Source organism: Schistocerca americana, chromosome 7 (genome assembly GCF_021461395.2).
Source record: "Schistocerca americana isolate TAMUIC-IGC-003095 chromosome 7, iqSchAmer2.1, whole genome shotgun sequence".
Lineage (NCBI taxonomy): Eukaryota > Metazoa > Arthropoda > Insecta > Orthoptera > Acrididae > Schistocerca > Schistocerca americana.
Genome location: NC_060125.1, coordinates 471,533,506 through 471,559,895, shown reverse-complemented (window position 1 = coordinate 471,559,895; position 26,390 = coordinate 471,533,506). Strand labels below are relative to the sequence as shown.

The window sequence follows — 26,390 nt, the reverse complement described above, 5'->3', positions numbered from 1 at the left end:
GCTACAAGCCCTGACACCCGATGACAAAGTCAAACGCTTTGAATTTTCGGCGCGGTTGCAACAGCTCATGGAAGAGGATGCGTTCAGTGCGAAACTTGTTTTCAGTGATGAAGCAACATTTTTTGTTAATGCTGAAGTGAACAGATACAATGTGCGAATCTGGGCGGTAGAGAATCCTCACGCATTCGTGCAGCAAATTCGCAATTCACCAAAAGTTAACGTGTTTTGTGCAATCTCACGGTTTAAAGCTTACGGCCCCTTTTTCTTCTGCGAAAAAAACTTTACAGGACACGTGTATCTGGACATGCTGGAAAATTGGCTCATGCCACAACTGGAGACCGACAGCGCCGACTTCATCTTTCAACAGGATGCTGCTCCACCACACTTCCATCATGATGTTCGGCATTTATTAAAGAGGAGATTGGAAAACCGATGGATCGATCGTGGTGGAGATCATGATCAGCAATTCATGTCATGGCCTCCACGCTCTCCCGACTTAACCCCATGTGATTTCTTTCTGTGGGGTTATGTGAAAGATTCAGTGTTTAAACCTCCTCTACCAAGAAACGTGCCAGAACTGCGAGCTCGCATCAACGATGCTTTCGAACTCATTGATGGGGACATGCTGCGCCGAGTGTGGGAGGAACTCGATTATCGGCTTGATGTCTGCCGAATCACTAAAGGGGCACATATCGAACATTTGTGAATAACTAAAAAAACTTTTTGAGTTTTTGTATGTGTGTGCAAAGCATTGTGAAAATATCTCAAATAATAAAGTTATTGTAGAGCTGTGAAATCGCTTCAATCATTTGTAATAACCCTGTAGATCTAGGGGGTGGCAACTGACTACTAAGAAGAGAAGCAAAGTCTGTAGAGCACTCGATACATTCTAAAACAAATTCTTCAAAAACATGTAACCCGATCGCGCCTTGCAGCAACTGTTTACGCAATAAAATAATAGAGTTCTCCACTCACTACTGACCCTCAGAGCCCTGATCCGCCCAGCTTTATAGGCTGATAAACAAGTTGCAAGTTACGTAGGTAAAATTAATGTATTAGGTCGCCCTACAGTGGATTCTTGAAAGCAAAGCTTAATTAAAGTTACTTAATATGAAAAGAAACCACTCTCCAGGCTGTCCATAATTTGAGAGGTAGCAGTATGCACCAAAACAAGAAAAAATGTCGAGTAAAACTGGGCTCTAAAGTGTATATCTTAAGGGCTATGAGCACTTATTCATCTTCGCTACTGTGAAACACATTTCTTCTACTGCACAACTTTTCTTAGCTCTCAAAGCATACGAGTATATTTCAGAGCCCATGTTTATTAGACAATTTTAGTTGTTTTGGCCCACACCACCTCCCCCCAAAATACGGAAATCAAAGAGCTTGCTGTAGAAGGGGTTTGTTTCCAGTTCGAAGATGGAGTGCTCATAGCTCTTAAGGTATTTGTTTTACAGACCATGTTTACTAGACATGGTTGCTTCGATTGATCGTTCCTGTCACATACCTGAATATTGACCATTCCTCTTGGGACACCATGTTTCTTGACATTACACGACAAACAATATATAATGTTTACAATGTTACAGCTACCCGACAAAATTTGGAATCCGAAATTGAGTGACTATATTCTTCGTAAGTCCGCTACTTGGTGGCAGAACGCAAGTAGTAGGGAGATGGCGGCGTCACTCCACTTTTGATATAAAATTGATATGAAAATTAATTAAACTGATCAATTAATCATCCCCGACCACGCCCACCCCGACCCCCAGATGACGTCACGTGCCTCCCCCCCCCCCCCCCCCCGCCCCCAACCTACCCTACTGGCGGAAATTTCGAATTTTGGCGAGAATTTCTTTGTCCCAGGGCTGTGCGGACATTCCCCTTCCCCCTCCTCACCTGGGAATTGGTGTGAAATTAAAAATTGATGGTGCCCTTTCGGGGACTTGAACCCTGGTCCTCCTGGGCAGAAGCCCAATTGCACCCCCTAACATAATTTAACCACCAGAGGCGCTTCGAATTGATGGGAAATTAAAAATGGCGGTGCCGTTTCCGGGACTCGAACCCTCATTCCACTCAATGGAAAGCCCAAGTGCACCCCCCACCCCCACCCCCACCATAACACAATTATACCACCAGAGGCGCTTGAAATTGGTAGTAGCCAATAGAAACGCAGTATCTGATCACAACGGGAATATAAGGCGGATCCAGAAGCTCTGCAGCCTCAGTTGCAGTCACCTACAATGAAGCGCCAGTCGAGATCGTCCAGCGCCGTCCAGCCACAGCAGCAATGGAATACGAAGAGCCGCGGAAGAGTAAGTACCCCCTGCTTAACGTCTGTGTCTACAGCCTTGTGAGTGGCTTTGTGCTTCTACCATCGTTTGTAACGGTTTTTCTTCTTTGCTCATCAGCGGATGCGACGTCCTCCAGCCTGTCGGGGTCTCCAACAGCGACGTGTCCCAGCCCGTCGGGACCCGCAGCAGCGGTAGCATCCTGGGATCCTGTCAGTTTGATAGCGCAGGACAATCAGCTGTTATTGTCGGTTGAAGACACACAGCCAGCCCATGACTCACTGAAGTGCACCGGGGGTCCTAAACTAAGGTTGGTACTGGCCTCCATCATAGGCGCCATAGCAGAATATTCCAGTGATACTGCATGGAAATAGTGAGGATGTAATGGATGAGACGATACCAATTAAGCCCTGTGCACCACTACTCTTCTCTTCAGTGTACAATTTAACCGGTAGTGGTTCGAAACATTTACATATTAGTATAGAAGCAACCACAGACAGAGAGTGGCGTATTGTCATAGACATCGAGAATGCAGCTAAACATATTAAAAGTGCGGTTTACGGAGGCCGAATGGGGTGAACTCTGTCGTGCAAAAGCGTGTATCAAGCAGCAGTTGAGCCGGCCGGAGTGACCGTGCGGTTCTAGGCGCTTCAGACTGGAACCGAGTGATCGCTGCGGTCGCAGGTTCGAATCCTTTTTCGGGCATGGATGTGTGTGATGTCCCTAGGTTAGCTAGAATTAGTTTTAAGATCTAGGCGACTGATGACCTCAGAAGTTAAGTCGCATAGTGCTCAGAGCCATTTTTTTTTTGAAGCAGCAGTTGACCGCCGAATATTACCCAAGTCGTCCTCCTCCGGACATTTACAGTGGTGCTCTAACGCTATCCATTAGAACAGTTTACACTGACTCTGCACTCTGTGTGAAATCAGGTGACACATCCGTTTATCTACAGCACTCCACCGTCAAAAACTTTTTCCATCTACAGATGGTGCTATCCATTGTGTTGCAAAGATTGAACTGATGGCTGCCTTGTGTTAAAACTGTGTATAGAGACAATGCTGACTAGCTAGGTACGAACAGTGTGCATGTAAACGACTTCAAACAATGGGTCAGTATCGTATCGGCGCAAACTAATGTAATGCCAGTAAGTTTAAGTACATACTGAATTCTGTGCCTACCAGAAGGCTTTATTTTCTATATTCTGTATTTGAGTTAAGATAAAGAAAGAACAAATTGATGTAGTGCATCCTGTGTATTACTGAATAAAAAAGTATTTAACCATGTATTTGTTTTTTTATTTATTACGTCTTATTATGTTGCAAATACTGAAGCTATTGCCCCAGTATTTTCAGTGGAAACATGCAACTGCAGAAAGTTATGTCCTTTAACTAAATTCTCCCATTGCACGCCAGTACCTGAAATGGACGGTTTCATGGAAAGGGCAAAGTGTTCAATATTTTCTATAAAACACATTGCACGGCAGTACCTGACGTAGTAGGTATCATGGCAGGGTGGGGGAAGCGTCAAGACTTCGTTGTAAGCAACTGGAGCTGTGACGGTGCGCAAGAAGACCGGAAGAAGAAGAAGAATGGGGCACTCCTTCCGACAACATACGTGCAATAATTGTAGGTCCATCCAACTGCGGCAAGACAAATGTTCTCATGTCACTGCTAATAAATCCAAATTGAGTCCGCTTTGAGCATGTATGCGTATTTTCAAAAACTCTGTTTCAGCGTAAATACCAACTATTCCAGGACATTTTACAGGGTGTGGATGGTGTCTCACACACGACGTTCAGTGAGAGCGGTGATATCCATTCACCGGAAAAAGTAAGGCCAAACTTTAGTGTGGTGGTTGCGAGTGACATATCAGCAGTTTTTTAAGGGTAGGGAGGTCAGAAACAAAAGACATTCAGAGACAGGCTGAAAATTACATTCAAATTGATAAAACAGACAGCCAGAAAGCAGATTTTAAGGTACACAATTCATGCAGACAACCTCTGATTGAAGCTAGAGATACTCAAAAATTGGCAGGAAAATTAGGTTAATCCAGTTGCAATTCTGCCAGTGCACAACATCAGTTATCACTGTTGCATCAGAATATCCGAGGACTAAGGGGTAAGCTTAATGAGCTGCTTTTTTGTGTTGAAGAATTAGAGTTGAGCAAACCAGTTGATATACTCTGCCTCTCTGAACATCATGTGACCACTGGTATAGATATGTTAAAAGTTACAGGATTCAAGTTAGCTTCTTATTTCTGTAGAGAAAATATGGAGAAAGGAGGAGTTACCATATTTGTCAGAAACTGTTTTGATTTCAAGAATACTGATATTAATAAATTTTGCTCACAGCAACACTTAGAAGCTTGTGGAACAGAAGAAGTATTTCATAATAAGTCCTTTATAATAGTAGGTATATACAGATCACCTTAAGGAAATTTTAACCCCTTCATAAAAAATCTGGAAGCTCTGCTGTCCCATCTCATAGTAGAAAACAAGGAAATAATGGTTTCTGGGGATTTTAATGTGGATTTATTGAAACGCTCTGTCAGTGAACAATTATTGCAGTCAGTAACACTACCATTCAATTAAGTTCCTACTGTGAACTTTGCTACTAGGATATGTAAATACTCTGAGACTGCTACTGATAATATCTTTGTAGACAAATCCAGGGAAAAAAGTCATATCACAAAACCAATAGTAAATGGGCTATTTCAACATGACATGCAGCATCTTGTGTTAAATGCTGAAACTTGTCAGGATAAAAAAATCAATTAAATCTGAGTACAGGAGGGTAATAAATAAGACAAAAATTGAGAAATTCAGGAAATTGTTCAAGGACATGAACTGGATAGATGTTTACAATATTTCTGAGTCAAATGGAAAATACAAAGCTTTCATTAATAAAGTTGCCTCCACTTTTGAAAACTGTTTTCCTGTAAAGGTAAATCAAATCAAACAGAAGTCAAAAAATAAACTGTGGATCACACAAGGAATAAAGATATCATGTGGGACAAAAAGGAGACTGTATGTATTATCTAGGAACAGGTCTGATGTTAGAAGTGCAGTGTATTACTAAGAAAACTGCAAAATATTGAAGCAAGTAATCCAGAAATCGAAGCAGCTTTATTATGGGAAAAAGATAATTACATCAGGTAACAAAATAAAACTGTATGGGTTATGGTGAAGATAAAGACAGGTGGGGCCAAAAAGGAAGAGGAGCAGATAGCTCTAAAAATAAATGAGACTTCAGTAACAAGCACAGGAAGTGCTGCAAACCTCTTAAAGAAGTACTTCATTTCTGTTACTAACAGTTTAGGGTTATCAGGTTCAGTGAACAGTGCAATGGAGTATCCGAGTCCGGTCTTTAAAAATAACTTCAGTAAAATGGAAATGACACGTCTCCCAAAGAAGTAGCATCCATCATAAAATCCTTAAAATCTAAGTATTACAGTGGGTATGATAGCAGATCAACAAAGTTAATCAAAGAGTACTCACGAGAGTTGAGTTCTATCTTAAGTTATTTGTGTAATCAATCTCTTATCAGTGGAACATTTCCAGACTGGCTAAAATATGCTGAAGTTGAGCCTCTTTACAAGAAGGGGGATAAAGAGATACCATCAAACTATCAACCAATTTCATTTTTGCCAGCTTTCTCAAAAATATTTGAAATGGTTGTGTTCAAGCATCTCCTTAAGCATCTAACTGCAAATAATATATTGTCCAAGTCACAGTTTGGGTTTCTTAAAGGTTCTGATATAGTGAAAGCTATTTACACTTACAATGAGAATGTACTTAGTTCATTAGGTAATAAATTAGAGGCTTCTGGCATTTTCTGTGACCTGTCAAAAGCCTTTGACTGTGTGAACCAGAGCATTCTCTTAAGTAAATTAGAATATTATGGTGTCACCAGCAATGCTGCAGAATTGTCTGAGTCTTATCCTTCTAACAGGAAACAAAGGATGTCATTGCGAAAAACCTGTGTAGTATGCAGTCAGTCTTCATCTGACTGGGAATTAATTACATGTGGACCGAGCGAGGTGGTGCAGTGGTTAGACACTGGACTCGCATTCGGGAGGACGACGGTTCAATCCCGCGTCCGGCCATCCTGATTTAGGTTTTCCGTGATTTCCCTAAATCACTCCAGGCAAATGCCTGGATGGTTCCTCTGAAAGGGCACGGCCAACTTCCTTCCCCATCCTTCCCTAATCTGATGAGACCGATGACCACGCTGTCTGGTCTCCTTCCCCAAAACAACCAACCAACCAACCAACCAATTACATGTGGTGTTCCTCGAGGTTCAAAAATGGTTCAAATGGCTCTGAGCACTATGGGACTTAACATCTGAGGTCATCAGTCCCAAACACTTAGAACTACTTAAACCTAACTAACCTAAGGACATCACACACATCCATGCCTGAGGCAGGATTCGAACCTGCAACTGTAGCAGTCACGTGGTTCCGGCCTGAAGCGCCTACAACCGCTCAGCCACCATGACCGGCTCCTCAAGGTTCCATCTTGGGTCCATTGCTTTTTCTTGTGTACATTAATAACCTCTCATCTGTCACATTGTCACATGCTAAGTTTGTTTTGTATGCAAATGATACAAACAATTCAATAAGTAGCAAGTCAAGTAAAGATCTAGAAATAGCTGCTAATCAAATTTTCACTGACATTAATAAGTAGTTTAAAGCTAATCCAGTGTCATTAAACTTTGAGAAGGCCCAATATATGCAATTCAGAACCCGTAAGAGATTTCCTTCCAGCACGAGTATAACACATGAAGACATGCAGATCGAAGAGGTTGACAGCATTAAATTTCTGGGATTACAACTCGATAATAAATTGAGTTGGGAAGCGCAAAAGTGTGTGATAAGAATCATTTGTGATGTAAATTCAAGAACATCTTGTAGAAACTTGTTCAGTGACCTTCGTATTGTAACCACTGCTTTCAGTATATTTATTCCTTAATGAAATTTGTTGCAAGTAATACATCTCTATTTCCAACCAATAGCTCAGTACATATTATCAATACTAGGAGCAAGAACAATCTACAAAAGACCTAACATCACTTACCTTGGTCCAAAAAGGGGTCCAATATTCAGGAACAAACATTTTCAATAAATTGTCAGCAACCATTAAAAATGTATTTTCAGATAAAGCATGGTTTAAACAGAGTTTGAAAGACTTTGTCAGTGTGTGGGTGCTATGTTGTCAAGTTGTGCAATGGATTGATCTGAAAAGTACCCTTTGGCTCCTGCAAGAAGCAATTTCCACCCCACACTACTACAGAAGTCAGACAGACGCTCCTAATGTACCAAAAAGATATGCCTGAAAAACTTTCAGCAATAAATATCTTCTGGAATCTTTTGCTGTAAGGAAAAGACACAAAAATATTCTATTTTCTTACGTAACTAGTGGGATACTTGGGTACTGGAGTATTGCTAGTTAGTGTAAGAAAAACATTGAACGAATGGAAAATATTATTTATTGCAAAATTTATGAAAAATCAAATGAAACTTTTATTTATAAACTGATACACAAATTTCTGGGTTCTTTTCATAATAGGAGGTTACCTCTTATAGATAGGAATCCTGTTAATGACGTTTATATACAAAGTGTGGGATAGTTCTTTTATCCCTTTTCTTTTAAAATGTTATTTACTCGGCAGAATGGCTGAGAGCCGTGCCTACTCAACTTGAATAATTATCCAATTGAATTTTTCCAAGTGCGATCAAGGCTGTCACGTGAGAAATGTAATGGAGTGACGTGAGTGAAGTACGTTATTTCTAATGGAGGAAAGATGGGGCTCGCCTACGCTGTAGCGCACAATACCATTAGCTGTGACGATTACTGCCTGCGTTGTTTGCCACTGAAAAATAAAAAAACTATTTCTTTCTATCTGGATTGACCTTCGCCAATCGAACTCTCACTACGCTTTGATGAAGTCAAGGACTCCTATCTGCCCCTAGTCTAACTATTGGCGTGGTACATCAGTCAGATGACCAGTCCACCGTGATGCCATTCAGTGTTCGCTTGCAGGCGCTAACTAATACTCTGTCTGTGTGGCGGCCAACACAGTAAAGAAACTCTTAATCGCTAGCGACTCAGTATAGAATATCACTCTGATTCGCTAGCGACAGAGGTGCTCTCTCAGTGCAGTACTGAGTAGAGACTTTGTTCCTCGCTCTCTGCGTACACGCACGAACGCACTCGCTCCCGCTTCGTGTTCCCGCTACAAGAGTGTCACCCGAATAACCTCCCTCTGTGCAAAAGCGAAAGCGTATATCATCCGCTGTCTTTCCCTCACTCCTCTGGCTCACTGCGTCAGAAATAGTCCACCAATCAGAGTTACTCTTACAAATGGGAGAATGGCTAAGCCGACCAATCTGGAAATATATAGCATCTGCTTTAGGCATTTACTGTCAACTTATGAGAACTATGAAACTGCGCACTAGGTCTGTCAAAAAATGCGTATTGTGGGGCTCTCCCAAACAATACAGCAGGTTTTGCTTTTAAGGTGAACACGCAGGCCATTATCCCTTTTCTCTGGCAAAAATTGTTTTGGTCCGTGGGCGGTCGGCCGGCCAGTGCAGCTGCATGCTAACTCACCCTTCTACAGACTTTCCAGTGGGCTGGTTGCCTGCACCGAACAAAAACTCCTGTGGCCGTCGTGTCTTGAATGTTTGTGTATATCAGCCTCGACTTTTTAAACTCGGTGCGCACTTGTGATTTATTTATTGGATTTGCATATTGATTAAATGGAAGTACGGAAAATTGACTCTACCCTATCGAGTTTGGTCTCGAATGAAACGTCTTGATACACAGAGTACGATGGTGAGGTCGGAATATGTAAGAAATGAAGGTCAGGAGACCATGCCACCTTACAACGTTTTGGTAGGCAACTCCTTCTATTCCATAGATGAGTATCTTAACAGAACTGTTAAGCTAGCTTAAGTAAAAATATCTGTTAGATTTCAGTTTTGACAACACTCAGTCACAACAGTCAAGATTAGGTATTTTGTGTATGATAAATTTATTAATAGTGCATAACAGTGTTTCATTCTGACAGTGCATTAATTCTGTAAATATTAGATGTTCCAGTTTACTGCATTCTTTTAACCTATTTCGACTATCTCCTGACAAATGACCAGTATAATAAGCATCATATTCAAATGTTTTATGTTTTTATGTTATACTTTATGACATGTTCCACACCCATGACAATCATCTCATTTTTTGGTCTATAGAACGAAAATTGAATCTAATCTAATCTAATTATATTTTAAGATGTTGCTGTGGGAAACCAATATCAAATTAGGCGATATATCTGTTTCGGTCGCCATATGGTTCTTGATGTATTTATCTGAGTCAGACATATTCCAAATCCCAAAACAGTTGGTGGGGGATAATGCAAACCTAATTACAGCGTTGAAATAAGACAATCTGAATTTAAAACACATTTGCCAGGCTCATGCAGGAACCAACATGTCGTTCAATGATTTTGTAAAGATATGTGCAGATTACTGGAATCAGTCACAGTATGGGTTTCTCGTTATTGATAAAACAAGAAAACTGAATGATGGCAGGTACAGACAGAACTTCCAGGAGTTCCTATACGTATAGCCATGCAAAGAGGTGAGTATATCAGTATATGCATCAACGCATCACGATGGATAAATTCGCATGCATGGAAGGAGCTCAGTTTGATAGGATGGGTGTACATAGACAAAACATTGGCTTATACGTGGACGCGAAAATATTCAAACTCTCGACCATAAAGTTGGAGGTGTACGCAAGGAACTAGAGACGTATTGTCAAACCCTTTTGAGACTGAACAGTACACTGAATGATCGGGTTAATGCAATCGAGAAGAAAGTAAACGGTTTAACTGAAGTGGTAATAGCTGTCATTGAGAACAGGACATTGTATGAACGGGTTAACGCAATTGAAAAGAAAATAGGCAACTTAACTGAAGGGAAAATAGCTGTTACCGAGAAGGGGGAAGAGCAGAAGAAGAAGAGTGGATATATAAAACCTTGCGCTGCACTGAAGTCCGATAAGTATACACCGAGATGTCGACTAAGCATAAAGTCATCGAGGCACGGAAGGCCATTCGCGAGAAGTTTCGGCTGCTGAGGTTAGGGTATTTGAACTGGGAGCAGACACTGCGAGAAACCTTTAAACCAGTTACTGCATCTTCCGGCGAACTCTCAGCGAAATTCCGCAACGACGACGATGACGCTATTTCCGATGTCATTAACCGTCACAGCGACGCTAGGATAGACAAAACATTCTGTGTCAGTCGTGAGAAACCATACATGTTGCGCATACAGCCTATAACTTTAAATGAAAAAAACTATACAGATAGGCGATAAACAATTTCAAAGAACACCCGGTCTACTGAACCTTATTTTCCTAAGACCTATAAAAACTGTAAATTATTCGCGTAAAGATCTGGAAATGTCTCGTGAAATATCGCTTTTACTGATCTACATAAGAATGCAAAAAGTCGAAGCAGTGTGAAATACAAATTCATTATAAGACCTGTTTTGGATGGTGAAAAAAATAGCACTGGTGATGATATTGACATTGAGCATAAAAGAGTGAGCAATCGACTCCCGCGGTATATATATTACGACGACCCCAATGAGCTAATATACCGTCTACGACTGCTCATGGCATTAGCTGCCCTTGGTAACACAGCTTATTCTAATGAAGTTGTTTCGATAACTTCTGAGCTTAGAGATAGAGGCATCATCGAGTAAGTATGGAGACTGTAGTTCGAGAACTGGACAAACCAGCACGCAAAACATACCCTCGAAGATATGTTATAATCAAAGGTTTTGACCTGTGGCAGGCGGATCTTATCGACATGAGAGTATATCCACGTGTGCATAACGGATTCAAATATACTTTAATGGTAATTGATACTTATTCTAGATATGCCTGGGCATTATCCACGAAAGCGAAAACAGGGGAGGAAGTAGCGCATGTGTTTGATGGATTGCTGCAGACGGGGATGAATCGAAGCCCAGACAACCTTCGAACAGGTCATGGCGGTGAGTTTTCCAATAGATATTTCAAGTCTGTGATGGAGTGGTACGGAATACATCACTACACGACGTTCACCCATCTGAAGGCGAGTGTCGTGGACCGTCTGAACAGAGCAGTGAAAATGTGGATGCAATTCAATCTTCGTGGCTCACACAAATGGATCGGTATCCTCCCACAAATAATTGCCCGAAATAATCGAACCAAACATCGCACAATAAAAATGAGACCAATCGATGTTCGTGATAACAGACTTTTAATACAGTATACAACCGTATTAAAATGTTGGATTCGCGCAAACAGCAACTTAATGTAGGTCATTTAGTACGTATTTCAAAACACATGACAGCATTTGAGAAGTCGTACATGCTAAACTGGTCATCCGAGATATTCAGTTTCCAAAGTGCAGAGAACGAACCCTGGAGCCTACCTCTTAAAGGATAGCAGCGGTACTGAAATTGTGGGATGCTTTTAACACACAAGAGTGACAGAAGAGCTCGGAACCAGAAGTTTATATCGTAGAGAGGCTTATACGGCGCCGAGGGAATAAAGCCTTGGTTAAATGGCTTGGTTTTCCCGCATCACAAAGTAGCTGGATCGACGCTGAAGATTTGTGATATAACAAGGAGTGCAGACCACAAGCACCTCAGTAGCATTAGAGGAGGCGGCGGCATTCTTGACAAACTACCAGTCGATTTACACATTCCTGGATATAACAACTGTGGACCTTGAAAAAAACTTCAGTTTCGACTGGCACGTGGTGATAAGGGGATACATCTACTCCACGAAGTATGTTTGGAACGCGACATCGCTTACGCAGCAAATAAAGATCGTCATACCACCGATCGAATTTTAGCTGATAAAGCTAAGGCAATACGTGTGAGATAGGATATTGGTATAGGCCAACGCGCCCCAGCATTTGAAGTTGAAAAACCTATGCGTAGTAAAGTTAAGTTGGGCTTGGGTGTGAAGAAGTTGAACCAAGTTACGATCGCTGCACGTAGGGCGCTAAGGAAGACGATGAAAACCAAAGGGTGCACAAAAAACTATCTTCAGAGCGTTGTATTCAGCTAAAAGCGCCCTGAAGCATAAAGGGGCGAGAAAACAATCGATTAAATCGCCCAGGGTTCTACCAAGACCCAAGACGTCAGGTGGAATCACTCCCTTCTTCGTTCCTGCCTTAGCAGGTCTCTCAGCGGTGAGTTCACTGGGTGGGGGTGTTGCGGCTATTGCCAGGACAGTCAAGAACGCACAAAGTTCTCAGGAGCAACTGCAGGACGCACGAAGACATAACCGCATGATGGAGGCAGCAGCAATTGGAAAAGGGCTATACTTGAAACCATACATGAAAGGACTAGGTCTCTTCACAAAAAAATATGATCCCTAGCAGTCCTACCAGACAGGGCACTTACAAGTACAGATCTGCTTAAGTTTGTTATGAAGAAATTCAACATCTCGAGATACCGTGGTGTGTTTATGCGGAATACATAACCGAAGTCTAAGTGGAAATCAGGAGAACGTGGAATTGAATCTGGAAGTAGCAGGAGGACCTGGAACTCACTGGGTAGCTTATGTTAAAAAAGGAATACAAATAACGTCTACTATTTCGACTCATTCGGCGACCTGCAACCCTCAGAAGAATTACAACGTTACTTCACAGGCAGACGACATGTGTTCTATAATTTTCGAAGCTACCAAGACTTTAATACATTCCTGTGTGGTCATCTATGAATCATGTTTCTCCTGACTTTTACGAATGATATATAAGGCCGAGTATTAAGCACCCATCCACCAGTCGATGTTTAGATGCAATGTCGTACACTCTGACATTGAAAGAATGATCGTCTGTACTACGTGCGATTTACTTACCATCAATTGACTTAAGCGTTGGAGATTGGAGCATCGCGCTGACTGGACCGGAGACATACAACACCATCCCAAGCATCACAGAGACTAACAATAAACTGCATCTGTAAATTAATGGTAATGAAGAAATTGTAGAAATTGAACCTGGTGCATAAGGTATTGACGATTTAAACGAAGTTTTAAAACAGTCTGGAAAAGGAACTGAGCTCCGTGCAAACATCAGTACACTTAAATCTGAAATAAGGACGGTGAATTCCTTGATTGACTAAGCAGAAATTTCAATAGGCCCTCTTCTGGGTTTCACAAAGGGACAGGTTTTGAAGACGGATGCCAATAAATTTTAAAAATCTGATCAGACAGTGGATATTCTCCCTGTCAGTACAGTCCGTGTTGAGTGTAACATTGCAACGAACTCGTATCTCAACGATAGAGCCGGCCGAGGTGGCCGTGCGGTTAAAGGTGCTGCAGTCTGGAACCGCAAGACCGCTACAGTCGCAGGTTCGAATCCTGCCTCGGGCATGGATGTTTGTGATGTCCTTAGGTTAGTTAGGTTTAACTAGTTCTAAGTTCTAGGGGACTAATGACCTCAGCAGTTGAGTCCCATAGTGCTCAGAGCCATTTTTTTTTAACCTCAACGATAGATTGGTTCATTGAATTTACAGATTCTTCCCATCAGTTGGAACAGGGTATAAGATTGAGACTCCTACTACCGCTACATACTTTCCAGTGACAGTTCAGACACTGGACTATTTGGAGCTGCGTGTTGTGGATCAGCTTGTTGACTATCGTGGTGAAGAAATCATTGTACGACTACATCTACAACAAGATGAGCGTAAGGTATAAAACCACGCAGCGCACAGCATAGCACTTCGCAGCAGAACCGCAAGGTGATAACACGGGCTAACTACGAGTTTCTTAAATCAGTAGGCTTGTAACCTCGCAATGGTGGTCGTCACTCAATATATCTCACCGAGTGGAATATAATGAGCGAATCATACGCCAGGAATACTTCTTGCATAATCATTATGATTCAACGACATTTAACTAGAACGACGCAATTAGGATTCTCATCCAGCGTCAAGACGCTTTAACTCTTCCATGCAAGAGTTTCATATATTTGGATAGATCCTTTAAGAAAAAGGATGGTAGTCATATAGTGACATCAGAGCTTACACGTAATACTTTGGCATTCCCCTTCCAGGAAATACGTTATGAACTTAATGGGGTAGAGATTGATCGTACACATAATGTTGGCATAGCATCAACCCTTAGAACAACCACCCTTGGATTTGAATGGCTTATAAAATGCAGGATGGTTCGTAGATGAGCCTGTGGGCAGAACAGCAGAAGAGTACCGCCGATTTACTGTATGCATACCTCTAAAAATGCTTATGGGGTACCTTGAGGACATGCAGCGGATTATTATGAATGCTAAGCAGGAGTTTATTCTGGTACGGAGTGCAAGCCGGCCGCGGTGGTCTCGCGGTTCTAGGCGCGCAGTCCGGAACCGCGCGACTGCTACGGTCGCAGGTTCGAATCCTGCCTCGGGCATGGATGTGTGTGATGTCCTTAGGTTAGTTAGGTTTAAGTAGTTCTGAGTTCTAGGGGACTGATGACCACAGCTGTTAAGTCCCATAGTGCTCAGAGCCATTTGAACCATTTGAACGGAGTGCAATAGATAGCAACTCATACATTCAAGGAGCTCAAGAGAATCAGATCATCTAAAACTAAACTCCATTCGAACAGGCCTTGGAAGGCCCAGCAGTACCGAACGGCCGCCGTGTCACCTTCAGCCCACAGGCGTCACTGGATGCGGATATGGAGGGGCATGCGGTCAGCACACCGCCCTCCTGGCCGTATGTCAGTTGACGAGACCGGAGTCGCTTCTTCTCAATTAAGTAGCTTCTCAGTTTACCTCACAAGGGCTGAGTGCATCCACTTGCCAACAGCGCTTGGCAGACCGGATGGTCACACATCCAAATGCTTGCCCGGCTCGACAGCTCTTAACTTCGGTGATCTGGCGGGAACCGGTGTTACCACTGCAGCTAGGCCTTTGGCACATCAGATCATCATCAATAAAATTATATGGAAAATTTCGCACATCACTGTGGCAGACGAGGAGCATTTGAAGCTTATAAAAGTTCTGTATACCGGCACATATCTGCCATTAACTCTCCGCTTAAAATGGCTCTGAGCACTATGGGACTCAACTGCTGTGGTCATAAGTCCCCTAGAACTTAGAACTACTTAAACCTAACTAACCTAAGGACATCACACACATCCATGCCCGAGGCAGGATTCGAACCTGCAACCGTAGTGGTCGTGCGGTTCCAGACTGTAGCGCCTTTAACCGCTCGGGCACTCCGGCCGGCCCTCTCCGCTTATGGGAGGTTTTTGAGTACCCAGTACTATCGACAGCGAGCAGACAGACATGGGCTATTAATACCTCATTGCAGCTGGAAACACCAAGATTCATCATATTTGTATTCCAGACCAATAGAAGGGGGAATTTAGCAAATGATTGCACCGTATTCAACAACTGTAATTTAACTAATGCTACAGTTTACTTGACTTCCGAATTTTATCCGTATGACAATTTACTGCTACAGTGGAATGTATACAGTCTAGCGTTTGACTTGTATGCAAAGTTCCGTGCTTCTTTCTATGAAGGTGTTGAAGAGGAAGGGTGCCTACTCAGTCCACAGAAATTCAAGGAGCTGGCACCAATCATCGTGATAGACTGTTCTAAGCAGAAAGAGACCAATGAGAGAATCAGGACCAATAGATGTACGAATCGAATTCGAATCCTCATCAAATTTCCTGGAACACACTGCAGCGTACTCTCTAGTTCTACATGACCGTGTGATTAACTATTGCCCACTTACTGGTGTTGTGCACCGAGCTGTGTACATGACAAAGTGCTGTGGCATGCCCAGAGCATTTCACAATGACATCTTTCAGTGTGAACATTGTTGCCGACATTCCAGGTTTCTGTGTTGATGAGTGTAGACAATTCGTATTTAAAGATATTGCACTTATAGCATACACAGAAGATGCTGGTATAATAGAAACACTCTCAGCAAGAACTGCTTCACCGAGGCCTTTCAAGGATGTGAACTGCGCTAAAACACGGAGGAGAGCAAAGTGGCTAACACGTTTCTTTGATGGACTCCACTGGGTTGATACTGGTATGCTTTGCGGAGAAATGACGACATCACATCGAACATTCGATCGTCCTGACCCTATCATCTACGTCGAAGGCGATGAGAAGATTATATGGATGCAGAGAATCTTCAAGTTTGCATCTATTCACTGCCTGTAATTCTACGGGTGCCCTGCTATCCATAAGCTCAGGAAGAAGAAGTGTGAAAATAGTATTGTCTGCTTATGAAAATGTAAAATTACTTTTTAAGTTGGATTAAGGAAAATAAATGAATTTTGTACCTCACATTCTGTGGTTTTCTTTCTTTTTACCTAGCTCCTACTTAGTATGTAGCTTTTCCCAGATCCTTTGTCTGTGGCTTTGTTCAAGCACAGGAAACAAAATTTCAGCCATGTTTGCTACATATCTTTGGAAGCAGACACGATCACGGGCTGCTTGTTCCCAAAAAGCTATACATGCAACACGACTGGTGAAATCCCATGCAATCATTACACATTTTCGTTTTCCTCCATCTTAAACGTCACCTCCCCCATGCTTTAAACTGATATCTTATGCGTTTTGCACAGCCTTTATACTCATTTGTAAGGATAGGGATTGGTGAAATAATAACAAAGACGTATTGTAACGAATAACAATTTTTTTATTAAGACATAAATACTCGCAGTAGTAATACAGCTTTACACCCACAAATCTTGTTGTTTTTACAATACACGAAGTAATACTGCTTTTAAATTCACAGTTCTTGTTACCGTTTCAAATTTTTTTATTTATAGTTCTCGATTTTTAAGAATAATGGTACTGGTTGAAAAACAAATTGTACTTTACATTGCAGTACTGTTTACAGGTAATGCAGAGGTATAAGTTCTCTTACATCACTACTATTACTAGTGAAATTCCACCCAACCAGAAGACTTAATTTATACTTCAAACTGGGTGGCTCTAAACATTTTCCACCTCAAGCAGCTGAAATAATTTAGTAATACAATGAAGCGGATGGCCCTAAAACGTTCATCCCAAACAGCTGCACTAAAGTGAACTGGGTGGAACCCACACTTAAACTAGTATGACTTGGATAGCTAGCGGTAGCTGAAACATAAAAACTAATCTATTTACACCTACACTCATACAATCACATACGCACATGAAGTGCAAAATTGAGAAAAGCTTTAAATTATTTTTTCATTCATTTACAGTTTTTAACTTTTTCGATAAGTTTGGTTCGATTTTTTAAATCTGTTATATACATATATACATTGCACATTTTTAATTTTTTTAATAATTTTTTTCCCCAGCACATACTGCTTATATAGTCGTGCCTACATATTATGGTACTTATTTAGGAAAAAAAGCAGAATATATTTACACACTTTACACACAGGCATACATATTTACACAGACATCCACACTCAAAGGCACACACAAGCATACACACTGACGCACATAAGAACTCACACATGCAGGCAAGCCGTACACCACACATACAATATTTAAACTACTATAAAAGAGCCATACCATTAGGTATAACAAGCTCTCACTCAGCCAGTCACTCACTCTCACTCTCTCTCTCCCTCTCTCTCTCTCTCTCATTTACACCGTGGGAGTCCCCCACCCCCTCTTGAGCATCAATAAATAGTGAGTACAGCAGGGTTAGCCCGCCGAGTTAGCCGTGCAGTCTAACGCACTGCTTTCTGGGAGAGAAGGCGTGACGGTCCCCAGCACGAATCCGCCCGGTGGATTCGTGTCGAGATCCGGTGTGCCGGCCAGTTTGTGGATGGTTTTTAAGGCGGTTTTGTATCTGCCTCGGCGTATGCGGGCTGGTTCCCTTTATTCTGCCTCAGTTACACTATGTCGGCCATTGCTGCGCACTTTCTCCATGTACGCGTACACCATAATTACTATACCACGCAAACATGGGGGTTACACTTGTCTGGTGTGAGACGTTCCCGGGATGAGGGGGGGGGGGGGGCACTGGGGGCCGAACCGCACAATAACCCTGAGTTCGGCGTGGGGCGGCGGTGGGGTCAGTGAACTTCTGTAGCCTGTTGAGGGGCTGTGAACTACTGAGGGCTACGGCTGGGATGAAGCCTCTCCGTCGTTTCTAGGTCCCCAGTTCCATATAATACAAAACAATCTGGGAGTGTTTCGATCCCGTCATCACAAATGGCTCTTTTAGGCTCTTTTATCGTCATGAGATGACAATCCGACTTTAGATTGCATCACAATGCACATCTTGTGACGCGATCGAATACTAGTTTGGGGGGGGGGGGGCTGCTGGCGGCTCGCGGAGGCAGCCATTCAGTGTTGCACTCGAGTGTTGCAGAGCACCGTGGCGCATCTTAATAACTTTGCGATCCTCAATATAAAAGGCGATGAAGTGATCGGAAGTTAAAGAGTACCCGTGTCCTACAAAATGTAAATTATGTCCTTCTCAGAGCATAATTCTCCGATTTCCTGTCCTCTGAATCGGTGACGGTATTCTCGTAGCACCACTACTCCCCGCTTGCAGTGTTTTGTTATCTTTTTTTCCGACGAGGCCTTAGTTTTCATCTGGCACAGAGGTAGGCATTCTAGTCTGCAAAACAAAGGCACAGGAATATGTTAAGGAACGGCATGGTCGGCTGCAGTGTCTGAAAGAACTAAAAATGGCTTCATTTTGCTAGAGAAATAACTTCACAATACTCTAAAAGCAAACGTCTACTTACTTCTACACTGTCCAGTCACATTAATGTGACTGCCTTTCAAAAGCCTGAATAACCAACTTTTTCACTGCAGAACGCTGTAAGACGTTCATAAAGAGAGACCACACCAATCGGGAAAGTACCAACATGGATGTGGAACTATGTTGACTCCAGTGTTATGGCCAGCTGTAGGTTTCTCGGTTGAGCATCGATAGCGCGGGCAGCCCTATAGAGATAGCCCCACAAATTCTCAACTGGATCTGAATCCGGTAAATTTGATGGTCGAGCTCGGTAAATTCATCCATGCGCTGTTTGCATCATGCACGTACACTGCGAGCTGTGTGAGACATACGTAGTTCTGGTTATCACAAGTACTAATGGTTTAGATGTAAAAGAAAAAATGGTTCAAATGGCTCTGAGCACTATGGTACTCAACTCCTGAGGTCATTAGTCCCCTAGAACTTAGAACTAGTTAAACCTAACTAACCTAAGGACATCACACACATCCATGCCCGAGGCAGGATTCGAACCTGCGACCGTAGCGGTCTTGCGGCTCCAGACCGCAGCTCCTTTAACCGCACGGCCACTTCGGCCGGCAGATGTAAAAGCACACATTAAATTTCTGCGAGTAAAACAATGATATTTCTGTTCTTGGTTGTGAAAATACTTGGCTCTTTTTTCCGAAAAGTCACATGGAAATTGTGAAAGATGTTTCTTTAAAATCCATTCGGAAAGATATCTGTGCAGAGACTTGCTCGCACTGCCGTTCATACAGCCTATCGCACTGTTTCTCAATTGCCATGTCGCGACACAGTGGTTTATCGTGAATAATCCACGTCAGGTGTGGCGAGATTTTTAATGTCTTCTAACCTTCCGCAGTTAAAATTTTCTTATGTTCTTGCTTAAGAGTTGTAAGTCTCTTTGATTGCTTGTGTTGATAATGTTTACGCTTACATGTTCCTAGCCAAAGGTCCTACGTAATAAATTCGTGAAATTTGTATCGCAACAGTTACTCCGCAATAAAAAAAGAACTTAGAACTAATTAAACCTAACTAACCTAAGGACATCACACAATCCATGCCCGAGGCAGGATTCGAACCTGCGACCGTAACGGTAGTGAACCTGCGTAGTGAACCTGCCTTGTAGCGGCCGCACTGAATGTTATACCGTGTGAGACCTTCGGCATACGAGATCGCCATCTCCACTCCCCGTTAGCGGACAGTCAAGCGCGCCACCTAACGAATTTACGGTGAATACCACTCCGCATGAGACGGACTGAAGGGGCAAGTTATTTTGTGTGCGCTGTACCCGAGGTGAAGAAGTACTGTTGTCTGCCCTGTTACTGTTGTCTGCCCAGTGTTCCTGTAAACACTGGTGCTCCCACAACATCACGAAGCCTTGACGAAGCAAATTGGTTTGTCGGAGGAATTGGAGCAAATGACAGAGGAAGGCGGCGCGGAGCAGTTGAGCCGGCCTGGTATGATTTAATGGTCCGCCCACGGCATTTCAGAGTGCGCGGGTATCCGCGACGTCTGGACGGCCTTTACTGGAGTGATTAATGCGCTGGCAAACCGCGCTGGCGCGCCATCAACTTCAGCGTCCGTCAGCTATACGTCTCTATCTGGAGGGTGTGTCAAAAACGTTAAAATATTCCGCGGGCCAGAAACACGAAGTAAGGAGATGTGAAATGCATCGAGTTTTCTTGGAACAGCATTTTGTGCGACGTTATTAGAGTGCGTTATCCTGCCAATTAAATTACTGTATCCTAGATGACGCTGTGGATTTAAGGATACTTACGAGGGTGTGTCAAATGAAAACCTTAATTATTTTTTAAAATATTATTTATCGTGCAGAAGTGGTACGAAGCTGTATCACTATTCAACATAATCTCCCCCAAGTTCAATGCAAGTCCTCGAGCGCTTACAAAGTGCATAAATTCCTGTAGAAAAAAATTATTTTGGTAGTCCGCGCAACCACTCATGCACTGCGTGGCGTACTTCTTCATCAGAACGGAACTTCTATCCCCCCCATTGCGTTTTTGAGTGGTCCAAACATATGGAAATCGCTTGGGGGAAGGTCTGGTGAATATGGTCGATGAGGAAGACCCTCAAAATGCAGATATGTGATTGTTGCAACTGTTGTACGGGCAGTGTGGGCCCTTGCATTGTCATGTTGCAATAGGACACCTGCTGACAGCAATCCACGTCGCTTTGATTTGATTTCAGGCCGCAGATGATTTTTTTAGGAGATCTGTGTATGATGCACTGATGACAGTGGTCCCTCTACGCATGTAATGCTCTAAAATGACGCCTTTTTCGTCCCAAAAGAGAGTCAGCATAACCTTCCCCGCTGGTGGTTCTGTTCGAAACTTCTTTGGTTTTGGTGATGAGGAATGGCGCCATTCCTTGCTCGCCCTCTTCGTTTCCGGTTGGTGGAAGTGAACCCAGGTTTCGTCCCCAGTAACGATTCTTGCAAGGAAGCCATCACCTTTTCATTTCTGGAGTCAGCTGCCGTGGCACCCATCTTGCAGACACTTTGTGAAACTGGAGCACATCATGCACAATGTGGTGTGCTGACCCATGACTAATCTGTAAACATGCTGCAATGTCATTCAGTGTCACTCGGCGGTTTTTCTTCACTATGGCTTCAATTGCTGCAATGTTCTGTGGAGTCACAACTTGTTGTGCCTGACCTGGACGAGGAGCATCTTCCACTGAAGTCACACCATTTGCGAACTTCCTACTCCATTCGTAGACTTGCTGCTGTGACAAACATGCGTCACCGTACTGAACCTTCATTCTTCCATGAATTTCAATAGGTTTCACACCTTCACTATGCAAAAACCGAGTAACAGAACGCTGTTCTTCCCTGGTGCAAGTAGCAAGTGGGGCGGCCATCTTTATACTGATACTGCGACGGTATGTGTGCATCTGCACTCTGCTGCCACCTACAGGCCATTCTGCACGCTGTTAGTAGCACGCCAAATTTCGATTATTTTGTTATTACAAATTTAAGGCTTTCTTTTGACTCACCCTCGTATTTACGACAACCATGCGTTTACATCAGTGGTCGTCAAACTGCGGCCCGCGTGCCTCATGCGGCCCGAGTGGCAGTCGAATCCAAAAACGTCAACTGACCTTGAGAGCTTCTTAGGAGTGTAGTTTTCCCGCTCAGTAACAAACAAAAATACAGACAAAGTTAAATGTTTAGAAGTGATTAGTTTTTATTGAAGTCGATGATTTCGGCTGTGAGCTAAGTAAATCTGGCCGCTTACTTCAAGGGCATAGTGGTAATTAGCGTTGTCGCTGCGGTGTCAGAGGACGTGAGAGGGGGAATATTTTATAGTTTGTCTTCCAATACGGCAATTGTCCGCCCCCGGTAGCTGAGTGGCCAGCGAGACAGAATGTCAATCCTAAGGGTCCGGGTTCGATTCCCGGCTGGCTCGGAGATTTTCTCCGCTCACGGACTGGCTGTTGTGTTTTCCTAATAATCATCATTACATTCCCATCGAAGCGCAAGTCGCCGAAGTGACGTCAAATCGAAAGACTTGCAACCGGCGAACGGTCTACCCGACGGGAGGCCCTAGTCACACGACCAGTACAGCAATTCAGTCGGCCGCTGTGACCGAGCGATTCTAGGCACTCCAGTCCGGAACAGCGCTGCTGCTACGGTCGTAGGTTCGAGTCCTGCCTCGGGCATGGATGTGTCTGATGTCTTTCGGTTGGTTAGGTTTAAGTAGCTCTCAGTCTAGGGGACCGATGACCTCAAATGTTAAGTCCCATAGTGCTTGGAGCCATTTGAACCATTTGAACGGCAATTCATGGCGCGTTCGTGAGTCAGTGCCGATCGGCTGCTAAGGTAAAACTTTTGAAATGAAAGTAGCATGAATTCGTAGGTGAGCATTACAAAGACGGCCATCTTCAAAGTGCTTACAGGGTGACAATTATTAAACTATATGGAATAAAATCGTCATAACTCCTGAACGGTTTGCGTTAGGACGTTCAAACTGCATGACTGGCTGCGGGACATGGTGGGAATTAACGTGCGCATGGTTTGATTTAGCGACTTTCATTTGCATGGGTTCGTCAATAAGCAAAATTGGCGCATCTCGGGGTCTGAGAAACCGCAATTCGCGATCGAGAAGTCTGTTCGCCATTGACGGGTGACAGTGTGGTGTGCACTGTCCAGTCACAGAATGATCGGTGCGATATTCATTGATGGCACAGTGACTACCGAATGGTACGTGAAGTTTGCGGAACGTATCTCATCCCCATTATCCAAAGTGACCTTGTGGATGACATCGGAAGTTCACTGAGGCTTTTTGCAGATGATGCTGTGGTGTATCGAGAGGTTGTAACAAAAAATTGTACTGAAATGCAGGAGGATCTGCAGCGAATTGACGCATGGTGCAGGGAATGGCAATTGAATCTCAATGTAGACAAGTGTAATGTGCTGCGAATACATAGAAAGATAGATCCCATATCATTTAGCTACAAAATAGCAGGTCAGCAACTGGAAGCAGTTAATTCCATAAATTATCTGGGAGTACGCATTAGGAGTGATTTAAAATGGAATGATCATATAAAGTTGATCGTCGGTAAAGCAGATGCCAGACTGAGATTCATTGGAAGAATCCTAAGGAAATGCAATCCGAAAACAAAGGAAGTAGGTTACAGTACACTTGTTCGCCCACTGCTTGAATACTGCTCAGCAGGGTGGGATCCGTACCAGATAGGGTTGATAGAAGAGATTGAGAAGATCCAACGGAGAGCAGCGCGCTTCGTTAGAGCATCATTTAGTAATCGCGAAAGCGTTACGGAGATGATAGATAAACTCCAGTGGAAGAGTTTGCAGGAGAGACGCTCAGTAGCTCGGTACAGGCTTTTGTTAAAGTTTCGAGAACATACCTTCACCGAAGAGTCAAGCAGTATATTGCTCCCTCCTACGTATATCTCGCGAAGAGACCAAGAGGATAGCCGGCCGCGGTGGCCGTGCGGTTCTGGCGCTGCAGTCCGGAACCGCGGGACTGCTACGGTCGCAGGTTCGAATCCTGCCTCGGACATGGGTGTGTGTGATGTCCTTAGGTTAGTTAGGTTTAAGTAGTTCTAAGTTCTAGGGGACTTATGACCTGAGATGTTGATTCCCATAGTGCTCAGAGCCATTTGAACCATTTTAGAACCAAGAGGATAAAATCAGAGAGATTAGAGCCCACACAGAAGCATACCGACAATCCTTCTTTCCACGAACAACACGAGACTGGAATAGAAGGGAGAACCGATAGAAGTACTCAATGTACCCTCCGCCACACACCGTCAGGTGGCTTGCGGAGTATGGATATACACTCCTGGAAATTGAAATAAGAACACCGTGAATTCATTGTCCCAGGAAGGGGAAACTTTATTGACACATTCCTGGGGTCAGATAAATCACATGATCACACTGACAGAACCACAGGCACATAGTCACAGGCAACAGAGCATGCACAATGTCGGCACTAGTACAGTGTATATCCACCTTTCGCAGCAATGCACGCTGCTATTCTCCCATGGAGACGATCGTAGAGATGCTGGATGTAGTCCTGTGGAACGGCTTGCCATGCCATTTCCACCTGGCGCCTCAGTTGGACCAGCGTTCGTGCTGGACGTGCAGACCGCGTGAGACGACGCTTCATCCAGTCCCAAACATGCTCAATGGGGGACAGATCCGGAGATCTTGCTGGCCAGGGTAGTTGACTTACACCTTCTAGAGCACGTTGGGTGGCACGGGATACATGCGGACGTGCATTGTCCTGTTGGAACAGCAAGTTCCCTTGCCGGTCTAGGAATGGTAGAACGATGGGTTCGATGACGGTTTGGATGTACCGTGCACTATTCAGTGTCCCCTCGACGATCACCAGTGGTGTACGGCCAGTGTAGGAGATCGCTCCCCACACCATGATGCCGGGTGTTGGCCCTGTGTGCCTCGGTCGTATGCAGTCCTGATTGTGGCGCTCACCTGCACGGCGCCAAACACGCATACGACCATCATTGGCACCAAGGCAGAAGCGACTCTCATCGCTGAAGACGACACGTCTCCATTCGTCCCTCCATTCACGCCTGTCGCGACACCACTGGAGGCGGGCTGCACGATGTTGGGGCGTGAGCGGAAGACGGCCTAACGGTGTGCGGGACCGTAGCCCAGCTTCATGGAGACGGTTGCGAATGGTCCTCGCCAATACCCCAGGAGCAACAGTGTCCCTAATTTGCTGGGAAGTGGCGGTGCGGTCCCCTACGGCACTGCGTAGGATCCTACGGTCTTGGCGTGCATCCGTGCGTCGCTGCGGTCCGGTCCCAGGTCGACGGGCACGTGCACCTTCCGCCGACCACTGGCGACAACATCGATGTACTGTGGAGACCTCACGCCCCACGTGTTGAGCAATTCGGCGGTACGTCCACCCGGCCTCCCGCATGCCCACTATACGCCCTCGCTCAAAGTCCGTCAACTGCACATACGGTTCACGTCCACGCTGTCGCGGCATGCTACCAGTGTTAAAGACTGCGATGGAGCTCCGTATGCCACGGCAAACTGGCTGACACTGACGGCGGTGGTGCACAAATGCTGCGCAGCTAGCGCCATTCGACGGCCAACACCGCGGTTCCTGGTGTGTCCGCTGTGCCGTGCGTGTGATCATTGCTTGTACAGCCCTCTCGCAGTGTCCGGAGCAAGTATGGTGGGTCTGACACATCGGTGTCAATGTGTTCTTTTTTCCATTTCCAGGAGTGTAGATGTAGATGTAGGTTTCGACAAGATGTGGTTCATGCAAGACGGAGCTCGACCCCATCGGAGCAGGAGAGTGTTTGATGTCCTGGAGGAGCACTCTGGGGACCGCATTCTCGTTTTTGGGTACCTAGAGGCAACTGGCATGGGCCTCGATTGGCCCCCATGTTCTCTGGATCTGGGCACATACGACTCCCTTTTGTGGGGCTGTATTAAAGACAAGGTGTACATCGACAACCCCAAAACCATCGCTGAGCTGAAATCAGCGATTCAGGAGCTCATCGGCAGCATCGATGTTCCGACACTTCAGTTGGCCATGCAGACTTTTGCTGTTTGTCTGCGCCACATCATTACCAGAGATGACAGTCATTTCGATCATGTCATAACTTAAATCCGATTATCTGCAGTGATGTTTGCATATTGAATAAGATGTGTGCACTACGTAGTTTGTAACTAATATACTTTTTTCATATAATTCAATAATTGACATCCTGTATTTGTAGTTTGGAACATTAATTAAGAGTGTACAACGCAGTGAGTGTAAGAAAACTGGCGTTTAAACCGTTTATTAAAGTTTTGTGATG

At 44.0% G+C, this 26,390-nt stretch overlaps 1 protein-coding gene across 1 annotated transcript in view; it reads right to left on the bottom strand.

Moving 5' to 3' along the window:
* The window catches only part of LOC124623023, a 199,862-nt gene that overhangs the window by 51,545 nt on the left and 121,927 nt on the right, over positions 1-26,390 (bottom strand). The gene's annotated exons all lie outside the window — the stretch shown is intronic.